Genomic DNA, 5775 nt, shown 5'->3' on the forward strand with positions numbered 1-5775 from the left:
ACAATATTTACCCCTCTACACGTTTCTCTGACAAGCGAGGCGGAACGAATGCTGTAAAATTTGCTCATCGCCACAGCCGGCATGGCACGTTTATAAGACATATTGTTACAGTAATATTACGCTGATTAGCCACGGTGTGTCTTGTATAAAGGGCTAAAGATGCCGTGGGCTTCTAAGATGTACAAGAAAAAACTTCTGGGTCGCTCCTGTTTACTGGCTTAGGATCTTTATAAAACACTGCTGTTTTTTGCCAGCCATGTTAAATTATAAATGCCGACGGCGCAGCACCGTTTTTTGCAAACCTGCAAGCTCACATTGTTAACAGCGACGTTCCTCTTTGGCTGCTTTGTGATTATTTCACTGTAAATTCTACCTTTAACCTCCTAGGGCCCTGTGTCCACACATTGGCTCCTTACACTGTAAAAATGTATTCTCTTCTACTTAGACCTTTATGTCATAATTTATAGACACTTGATATTGACTTAAATTTGACCATATATTTTATTCATGGTTATATTTCTTTTTTAGGATATTTGACAACATTGTAATAGAATTTTTATTGTATTTTAATTTTTGTTTTTCTTAATTACAGTCGACTGATCTGCAATAGCTAGATATGTTTCTTCTTCAAGTTTGGGTCCCAGGAGGTTAAGTTTATTTAATAACTTACTGGTAGATTTTACAGAAATATATGTGCTATAATTTCTTTAATACCATTTCCAAGTAGACATTTTATATGAAATTCAAGTTAGAAAACATTAGTCAAAGTTAGGATTTATTGAGCGATTGAATCAGATTTATTATTGTGACCTTTCAGGAGTAATGTCAAGCTGTTTGTGATTTGTGATTGTTGGGACATTTATATTGATTGTTACAGGTAATAACTTTATGGAGGAAATATAATTATTGGACCAGCTAAATAATTAGGAAAGTGGATCAGTTTTCTTCACTATACACTTAAATAAATGAATATCTAATCTATTTTTGGACAGAAAAGACAACATTTCAATTCATTTTGGGTACCTAGTTATTAGCCACCGACAGAGCTGAATCTAGTAACCGAATGAGACCCATGGAGTGGATCCAAACATTGTGTTTCGAGTTCGGTTCGGTAGCGGGCCCATCTTCCAGCTCACGCACAAACACGAGTCTTCTATTCATTATTCATGTCATTGCAGTTGCCCTGTTATGATCCAGTCCTGTTTGGAGTGGGCTACCTGATTTGTTCAGCGCATCCGTCAAAGCGGTGCGTGGCCCTGCGTCGGCTGGCAGCGCGCGCTCATAGGTCGGGCCGAGAAGATTCGGAGAGGCGGGGGGGAGCTCTCGGCGCGCGCCTGCCTGTACGAGACTGTGCGTCGCGAGGAGGGGGGAGAGGTCCGGCTGTAGGAGAACATTTTTTTCCTAAAAAAAAGCAAAAGGGAGGAAAAACCACGCCGTGACAATGGCAACATCAAAAGTCTAGTAGTAGACGAGAGGCGAGGAGGAGGAGGAGGCGGGGGGCGCGCCGCGGAGAAGGAGGAGTTCTGTCCCGAGAAACGCGGCGACGTTCCAGGGACCGCTCCGGTCCTCAGTGCCTTTCCTGGAATTCTAACCGAAAATGGAGCGGCGGCCGCGGCGGAGAGGAGAGCCGCGCTGCCTCCATCATTGAGAGGCGCGTCCACCTGCTTTTCCACCGGAGGAGGAGGCCCGAGCTGCTGCTGCTGCTGCTTGTGGTGGCGGGGAGGGTGGAGGGGGGACATGCAGGGGAACTGTTTGCATTTCGGGGGAAGACGCATCTCCGATACTGTCCAGAGTAGCTGAGAAGGATCCCACTGCGACGGGAGGAGGAGAGGAAAAACAACACGCAGTTCGGGTGCTGTGGAGGTAGGCAGTCAAATATTATGATGATGATTATGATGATGATGCCGTGTATCCGGGTTGTATTAGGTATGTCAGCTACGTTACACCCCCCCCCCCCCCCAAATCTGATCTCTGATCGGACATTTTCTTTTGGTTTATTCTAAGGGGAGCGCTCAGCGCAGCAGCATGCATGCATGCATGCGGGGGGGATAGTAGCAGCCCTGCCTCTCTCTCTGGGACAGCTGGCGTAGCCTACATTCATCCATCTCTGCTCCATCGATTTTCTGTTCCCTGCGTTAAAAATACAACAAAAACACCTCCTCTTACCCAAAACTCCGACCTGCTCGGAAATCCAACACACATCCAGCTGCCACGTGCGGCTGTTCAGATGGATGGCAGCTCTCCGGCTCTGTTTGCATGTTGTGGAGACAAACCGTGGCCTGTGGACGTCATTTTGAGGCAAGGCTCTGCATCCCGAGCCTCAATCTGAATGGGGGGGGGGTCCATAGTCCACGCTGATGAATGATTCATGAATGGGCTATTGAGACCTAATGGGATAACACATCATCTTACAGACAGGCCCCTCCGCCGTGATAAAGGTAAATAAAAGATTCATAAAGACTTTAGCAGCAGAGTGCACACACCTATAGGCATGTGCGAATGCCTGCACTGTGGGGTCACTAGATCAGTGTATCTCCAACACCCCATCCTCTTTTAAGGATGCTGCATGACAGGTGTTTACCGGAAGTCCACACAGACAGCCGCATTCTTAAAAATAATGAGTTGCAGCACTCAGTAACAGCCCGAGTGTGTGGAGGAGTAGCAACGTAGTAATGGGGATTTAACTGGAATATATTTGAATAAGAACAACAAAAAGCCTGGCTTCAAACGAGGGAATACGTAGTCACAGGTAGAAGTGACCAATGAGTGCAATTGTTAGAATGACATCAGCAATGCCGGCCTAGCCTGAGTGAACCTGATTGTTTATTGAGTGGGAAAAAAAGGATCAAGCTCACAATTTAGGTCTTTTTGGTCCAGTGTTAACTCTGTACATGTTTATTTGGGTTAAGCAGTCATTGCATATCGTTGTCAGACGCGTTCAAACAAAGAAAACAGATATCTGAACAGACTTTTCTATAGAAACTACAGTTAAAATAAATAATGTTGCTCACAGAAAACCCCTCAGGTGGCTTTGTGTTGTGCTCTCTCCTCTAACGAGAGGACAGCGTCAGAGGTGGAAGTCAAAGCAAGTCCATCAGAGGGACAAATTGAGTCGCCATTCGCACTGGGTCTGAAGCTAGGGGGTGAAAGTGGTGGAGAGAGGGCCTCCCCGTTCTATAGAACATCATGGATGCGGTTTTGCTATCGTATCGTTGTTGTCTCGGTTGGATTTCGTGCAGTCTTCGCTGTGGCGTGAGGATTTGTTCGGGCAGCGTGTGTCGTTCCTCCCGGCCAATCTGGTTTGCTTCCTCTAAAGTTCTGCTCGGATTAAATTGGGAGAGGAATTGAGTCTGGTGACACATTACAGCGCCCTGTTCCCCCTGTAGCGAGGATGGCGCTGCCAGATTAAGTTGAAAATGTGTTTAAAATGCTGTTGGAGTGTTATGTTGCAGCAATAAAACCGGAGCTTGTGTACATAGACTCTTATCTCCCCTTGTCCATGTGTGCTGTGTGGCTTCTCTGCTTCAGCCTGAGGCACTCGTGTCAGGACTCTCCTGCTGGAGTGGGCCTCGCATCACACCGAGCTGATCCTCATCAGGCTTTGCTCACATGTGGGGCTTATTGTTCACATGCAGAGACCATGCTTTTGATGGAAATCACCCATGCTACCTGTGTAGATGACCATGGAGTTGGGTGAGGAGAAGACACGCTGCAGTACCACACCAGGTCCTGTGCTTTCGGACATTACCAGGTGACAGCGTCTCATCAGGCACGCAGTACAGGGCTTCCCTTGGCTGTGTGGAGCCCTACTGTGCTATATGACTGGAGTGCCACAGTGTTCCCCGCTTGCTTTATCGCTACAAGCACCTTGGCTCAGTCTCGGTCTGGGTAGGCAGCCTGCTGAGCTGCATCAGGGCCAGCCGCTCTACGCACAGGCCCTGTGTTTGGGTTACAACATGCTAGCTGCAGCCCAGCGGAGGCAGGCTTTCTCTTTGCTTCTTTTGCTGCTGCGGCTGCTGAGTTCTGTAATTAAAGGCAGAGGTAAGTCCGGTAGGAGAAGGCTGGATTCTGATTGCTTTTCGTGGCTGCGAGGAGGGAGCTGCAGCATGTCCTGAGGGACTGAGGCGCTGCTGAGCTCTTTGCTAGCTGCTCTGCTCTACACACGCATGCACACACACATACGCATACATGCACACTTGCACGCGCACACACACACAGAGAGAGAGACACAAACACACTCATAGAGGAGTTGTTCCAGGAAGTTGCACACATAAACACATTGCTCACAAAAACGTATGCATTCCACTGCACTCTCTCTCACACACACGCACGCACGCACGTGCACGCACACACACACACAGTGTGTGAGAGAAGCAAAAAGAAAGACATCTGTAGCTAATAGGCAAACTGTGCTAATCTACTCTAAAGAATGCTCCTCTTTTTAGAGAATATGTGTCAGAGAGAGGCGTGTGGAGCCGAGGCGAAACTGTTACAGAAGGGTGATGTAATGAATTAAGAACAATGCAATCAGAGCAGCATTAAGGCGCTCTCTGTTGATTGGCTGCTCTTTGGCATTGACAGAGCAGTTGATAGGGCTAAGTGTGGATGTGAGCAGAGGCAGGCCGCCCCCTCCTTTTCTCATTTCTGTAGCAGCAGCAGCAGCAGCGGTAGCAGCCAGGCTGATGAGGGCTGCGCTGGACTCTTGAGGGCCAAAAAACCTGGACACACCTTCACGTTTAGGATCAGGGTACTTCGACGTCCTTAAACAAACAGTAAAATGGCCTCCCCCTGTTCCTTTTTCATGTGTTAAAGCAGATTCATGCATTTAGGCGCCTGGTTGAGGGTTCACACGTTCACATGCGCCTCACAAGCCGTATCAGAGAGCATCCTGTGCAGCACAGACGCTTTGGATGCCGTTTCAACACAACGTCCTGCCTCTTCTCCTGCACTGTTCATGAATTAGTTCTGCCAGGATAATGAAAGTAATGCGTCAGGATTCCCGCCATTAACAAGTAAAAGTCCAATTAAACCAGGCTCTTTTTAACCACTTTCTGCACTGCTTGCTTGATCTCAATATGCAGACATGTGACCACGGGGACTCCACCTTCATAGCTCATTTCCTTCCTCCACATCCATATACTGCAAATTGATAGATAATGTGAAATTTCCCCAGTTCTCCCCTTTCGGGCCCCCGTTGAATTTTTAACTCGCAGGATTCCTGAAACGGAAGGTGAGCGGGCGTGCGAGGCCAGGGAATTGGAGAGATGAGGCGGAGACTCGGACAGGGGCTCGGTGACACGAGCCGCGTGGAAGCGGCACATTCGCAACACGATTCAGAAAGCCGGGAAGCTACACGACAGGGCCGGATTTTAATTGGTTTCGCAATGTGGGCTCGCATGTATTGTTCCCTTTGTAATGGCACACACAGCAGCAATAACAACCCCAGATTTCATTATATAATAGTGCTAATAGATTCCCCCTTATCTGCAATGGCCCACGTCTAATTTGGCCGTGCTTTTTTGGCTGTGTAGGAGCAGGTTAATGCTGCACCAGATGTTGTCAGAACTGTGAGAACCAGAATCAGACATGCCTGCTGGATTTGAAGGTTAGAAAAGAGAGGGTTGATGAGGAGATGGAGAGCAAAAGATGGAACGTAAGGAGGTACTGGGAAGATTAGAGGAAGAGATGGACAGACAGTTACTGCTGCTGGTGATGGTGGTGTGTGTGTGTGTGTGTGTGTGTGTGTGTGTGTGTGTGGGGGGGGTCAGCCTGCGT

General features: G+C 48.0%; 1 protein-coding gene across 1 annotated transcript in view; it reads left to right on the top strand.

The window, feature by feature from the left end:
• Positions 1–1724: 1724 nt before the first annotated feature.
• nexmifb (neurite extension and migration factor b) overlaps positions 1725–5775 on the top strand; it is a 108676-nt gene continuing 104625 nt past the window's right edge. The window contains exon 1 of the mRNA XM_015943221.3: positions 1725–1863. The gene's annotated coding sequence lies outside the window, so the exon portion shown is untranslated. The remainder of the gene's footprint in view (positions 1864–5775) is intronic.

This window comes from Nothobranchius furzeri, chromosome 1 (genome assembly GCF_043380555.1).
Source record: "Nothobranchius furzeri strain GRZ-AD chromosome 1, NfurGRZ-RIMD1, whole genome shotgun sequence".
In the NCBI taxonomy this organism is placed as follows: domain Eukaryota; kingdom Metazoa; phylum Chordata; class Actinopteri; order Cyprinodontiformes; family Nothobranchiidae; genus Nothobranchius; species Nothobranchius furzeri.